This window comes from Penaeus chinensis, chromosome 36, assembly GCF_019202785.1.
Source record: "Penaeus chinensis breed Huanghai No. 1 chromosome 36, ASM1920278v2, whole genome shotgun sequence".
NCBI classification, from domain to species: Eukaryota; Metazoa; Arthropoda; class Malacostraca; order Decapoda; family Penaeidae; genus Penaeus; species Penaeus chinensis.
In genome coordinates, this window is record NC_061854.1 from 30,653,027 (window position 1) to 30,658,026 (window position 5,000).

Consider the following 5,000-nt stretch of genomic DNA (forward strand, 5'->3'; position numbering starts at 1 on the left):
ATACATGTGTGTGTGTGTGTGTATGTGTGTGTGTGTGTGTGTGTGTGTGTGTTTGTGTGTGTGTGTGTGTGTGTGTGTTTGTGTGTGTGTGGGTGTGGGTGTGGGTGTGGGTGTGGGTGTGGGTGTGGGTGTGGGTGTGGGTGTGTGTGTACACACATGTATATGATATAGATGTGATATATATTTATCATTTATATAATACATACATATATCATACATATATATTTGTATGTGTATATATATATGCATATATGAATGTGTGTACAAATATTTGTATTTAAATTGTATATGTATGTTCATATGTATATGTGTACATATGTATGTATATTATGTATGTATGTATGTATGTATATATATGTATATATATATATTATATATATATTATGTATGTATGTAGGTATATGTATATAAATGTGTACATATATATGTATGTATATATATTTATGTAGAAAAGGTATGAATGAAAATAAAATCTTCACAATACAAGAGATGTATTTGACCGTTTTCGATTATATCTTCGTCAGAAATACATGATATAACACATCTCTTGTATTGTGAAGATACTCATATACATAAATAAATACGTGAAAAATACATACATGTATATATACATACAAAAAACATCCGTGCATACATTCATGCATGCATGCATACATGCATTATTACATTACATACCCATCATATTTTCGTTTTGTATGAAATCCTGAGACTCATTCAATTGCTTTCTTTTTCAGATCATCCTTAAGAGCCGAGAGCGAAAGCAAGGTAAGTCGTCTGGACATGTTGTGGACATGTTGCGAGTGAGATCGAAGCAGGTCGTCTTGACAAGGTGCCTGAGAACTGTGAGTTATGTTGTCGAAGGGATTGGATGTGGCGGCGGTAGGTGGGTCAGGGGAGCGTGCCATGGGACAGGGCAAAACAAAACCGGGTAGTACAGGGCATGGCAGGACAGGGCAGGGCAGGGCAGGGCAGGGCAGGGCAGGGCAGGGCAGGGCAGGGCAAGGCTGGCCTGGCCCGGCCCGGCCCGAGTTGGTCTAGGCTGGGGAGATGATCTTTGAGAAGGGGGTTAGGAAGGTTAGATGGAGGAAGAGGCGTGCTGCAAGGATACTTTGTAATGGTGGCGGTGGCTCTAGAGAGGGCAGTAAGGGGAGGGAGAAGAAAGGGGGAGGGGGAGGGCGAGGGCTAAGTGAGAGATGGGGGATTGAGGTAAAGGGGGAGGCCAAATTAGATCAGGAGCGCGTTTAAATCGGCGGGCCGGCTAAATCGGGGAGGACGTTGATTGCATCAGGGAGGCCAAGTCGGGAAACGCGAGGACACGCCGCCGGTAGGCTGGTGAAGGGGGCGGGGGAGAGGGAGAGGGAGGGGAGAAAAAGGGGGAATTTAAAGAAGGGAGGGAGGGAAGGGGAGGGGGGTAGAGGTTCTCCGACCACACTGGCTCTTGAGGTTGACCTTCATTAGCGGAGGTGTGTCGGCCGAGCCAGAGCGTCGCTATCAGTGTTCACGGCCCTTACATAAATAGTACTGTTGCTGTCGGACGCCTTCGTCGGGTCGTCCCCCTTGGGTTCTTGTTTGTTCATTGTGTCACTGTTTTTGTTTTTAGTTTGCTTGGTAATTTGCACGAGGCCCTTTTATGATGGCTCTTTCATTTTCACGTCCTACGGCATTTTTTATAAGTTACTTTCATCTTATTTTTCCCGTCTTTCAAACCGCAGCCGGTTTTTTCTCTATCCCTTTATATAACTGTCTATATCTGTGTGTGCGTGCGTGCGTACGTGCGTATGGATATACATTTATGTATAATTTTATTATTTTTTATTAATTGATTAATTAATGAATTTATCTATACACCCTTTTCCTTCATTTCGCCCCCGTTGTTTCACAAGGTCGATGTCATCTTTATGTGTCATATTCCCTTCCAGTTTCATGCCGTTACTTTAAGTGTTTGTCTTTTTCTGAGCGAGGTGAAGGAGTACCCATCTCGTTGTCAGTATTGTCTCCCGAGTCGCCAGCGTATCTTGTGTAACTGGAGCGACAACTCGAGGTGTATATGAGGCAGCAAGTTATCCAGGTTGTGCCTGAATAATTCACTGGCCTCATTATTTATGCTGTTGAGGTGCAGAGCGGCGGGCAGGCAGGCAGGCACTTCTTGTCGTCATCGTCGTCTTTGTCGGGACCCGAAGGCCCCCCCCCCCCTCCCAGCCTTTTACATTTTTTAACCCTTCGAGTGGGGTTGCTTGTACCTCAGTGGCTTTGGGAAGGCACTTTTGCTTTGCGGGCACTTAACACCTGGCGTAATGACGGCATGGAAGAACGAAAAAGTCCTTAACCTCGGTCGGGCTTGTCTTTATCGATCCAACCTAGTGACAGACGACCTTGTTGATGTCTCGTTGTTGTCGTTGTCATTCCTTGTTTCCTGCGGTCGTGTGGCAGCTGCAAGGGCGAGATACGGGAACGGTGCAGGAGCGACAACTCAAGCCTCTGGACGAAAGCGAGCGAGTGAAGCGATTTGTGGCCTGGCCGAGAGATTCCCTGCCGCTCAGAATTGGCAGGACAAGACGAGTAGCTGAGGAGAGCCTTTTGAGGTGCTGGTGGAGGCGTGGCAGGTCGTGGCAGATCACGGAACGACGGCGTATGATCTGTCCCTTCAGCCGATTCCCTTGTCTGTCTGCCCCCTCCCCCACCACGCCCACCCGCGTGACACAATTACGGGAATCTGGAAAGAGAAATGACACTGATGCTTCTCCCACCCCTCTTTTGTGTGGAGCAACAGCACAAGGAGCAGGAAAGTGGAGGGGATCGAACAGGGGAGGGAGGGAAGGGAGGGAGAATCCTAGGAGTGGTGGGGCTCTCCTGCCATCCTCCCTCCCTCCCTCTCTCCTACTCTTCCCCCGCTGCCTCTTACGTGGTTGGTGGGGACCGGGACCCCCCCCCCCCCCCGTCCCTGGTCTCCGCTCCACGACTTCGCTCCCCGTTGCGATCCCGGGCCTGGGTCCGAGGGTCGGTCTGACTCGCTCCTGCAGTGTCACGCTGGCTTCCGTGGAGTGCACACGGCTGCCTCCGCATCGTCTATCCCTATCCCTCCCATCCTCCTCTACCGAAGTCTGTATCACCGCTGTATCATTGCTGCGCAGCCCGATCCTCACCTGCCTTGTGGTATTTGTGTGTATCACCCGGACCAGGCGCGGCCGTTGTAACAGGGGTGGCAGTGGGCGCCGTGATGAGCCAGTCATGATTTGCCAAAATTGAAAGAATGATACAGTTGGGCGGCCCGCAGATAGTAAAGTGCTCTTAGTCCGGTGGAGACTGAGATGCTCGCCGATAATCCAGCGAACGGCGGTGTTCTGGCTGCGAGTGCTCTTGTGCTAAGTTAAAAGTTAAGTTGAAATACAGCGAGTGCGGAACGGCGAAGCGCGTGGTGGCGTGAAGAGCGAGAGTGGCCGGATGTAGTGTGTCTCGCCATTCAAGTGTGGTGGTGTGTGGTGACTTCGCTGGTGATCAAGGGAAAAGTTGGCGCTGTGATAGTAGTGGTGGTGCTGCCGAGTGGCGACTGGGTACGCCCCTCCCAACACGCCGTCTAGAGGGGAAACAAGCAGAGCAACTCGTTCTTTGTTTACCCCGGCCGAATCCTGCTAAGCAACAGATACCTAAGCTTCCCCGTGGCCTAAGGACGCCTGGCCAGACGTCCTCACACACATCTCGTGGTTTATTAACGAGACATCAGTTGGTAGGACGTGAATGGAACGCTGTGTGGTGCACACGAGGCCGGTGTGCGAGAGACAGAGAACAAGTGGAGTATTGACTGGAGCTCCAGCTGACAGGAGCGCCGCGCCACAAGGACCAGGTGAGGCCGTCTTGCTCGTCACTTCATCCTTCCTACGTCATGTGCTCTTGTAGGATTACAGGCTGATATACAGTGGCGTCACTGATTGACCGTTGACCTACAAGGAGCATAAAATGTTATCCAAGGCCGGAGAGGGGCACAGTGCCGTGGGGTGTGTGTTTATATATCTTGCTGTTCATCATCTGCTGCCTGTTTCTTGCCTGTTTGGGTTTAAGTGCATCCTCCAACCTCGGTTAAGCCAGACCAACCACTTCTTATCCCATGGTCACTCACTCTAATAATGGATACTTCACCTGTTTCTGGGTAATCGCTTCAGACCAGCTATACTGTCGATGGCGCACAGGTGTTAGTAATTATTTTCGATTGGCTCTTTTGCCTTTGATGTTTTTTTCTTCACCCGTTGTTGATATCAGGACTGTGCTGGACTGACGAGGCTTGAATATCGTGAGTTTGTAGTCATATGCATAAAATCTGATACATTTTTCTTAGGCTGAAAAACTGCCAAAAAGTATGCCGCCCTTTCAGAATCAACTTTTGTCCACGGTGGGCGTAGTACTTGTACCTGCGATAGTACCGTACCTGCTGAGACGTTATCATGTACGATTGCTCCATCAGTATACGCGATCGTCTCGTGTAATAGGAATACGTTGATACACTACTAATAACGTTGTCTGAGCAGGGAGCGGGGATTAAGGGTGAAAGCACTCTTCGCATTGGGATGGCTCGTGCAAGGGCCGGGGTATAACCAAATTGAATTGGAGAAAGGGAGGGGAAAGACAACCCTGATTGCGAGACTTAAAATGTTTGAAGGAGTGATCGATAGGAGAAAGGCGGAGATAAAGGAGGCGAAGGTTGCGCACGTGAGATAGGAAAGGAAGGGTGAGAAGGGAACAAGGGAGGAGGGGAAGGAAGACAGAGGAGAGGACACAGAAGGGTGGAAAGGATAGAGAACCAAGGGGGAAAATAGGAGTATTAGTAAGGAGGTGTCCGAACAATAGAAACATTAGAGAAGAGGGGTGAAGAAAGGGGGGTTAAAGAGAAGAACGATTTAAGGAAGAAAGTTAAGGTTTTAGATAGTAACAATGAAAGAAAAAAAGAGGTAAAAGCGAAGAGATAACAAATTATTCCGAATGGAGGAGAGAAGGAAAAGGACTGATAT

At 48.9% G+C, this 5,000-nt stretch overlaps 1 protein-coding gene across 28 annotated transcripts in view; it reads left to right on the top strand.

Moving 5' to 3' along the window:
• LOC125044694 (rho GTPase-activating protein 190-like) overlaps positions 1-5,000 on the top strand; it is a 194,055-nt gene that overhangs the window by 41,812 nt on the left and 147,243 nt on the right. For 27 of the 28 annotated variants that reach the window (XM_047641523.1, XM_047641521.1, XM_047641526.1 and 24 more), the window contains one exon: positions 735-765. The gene's annotated coding sequence lies outside the window, so the exon portion shown is untranslated. Of the gene's footprint in view, positions 1-734; positions 766-3,016; positions 3,842-5,000 lie in introns of those variants that run through there. The other variant, XM_047641524.1, reaches the window with a different exon arrangement.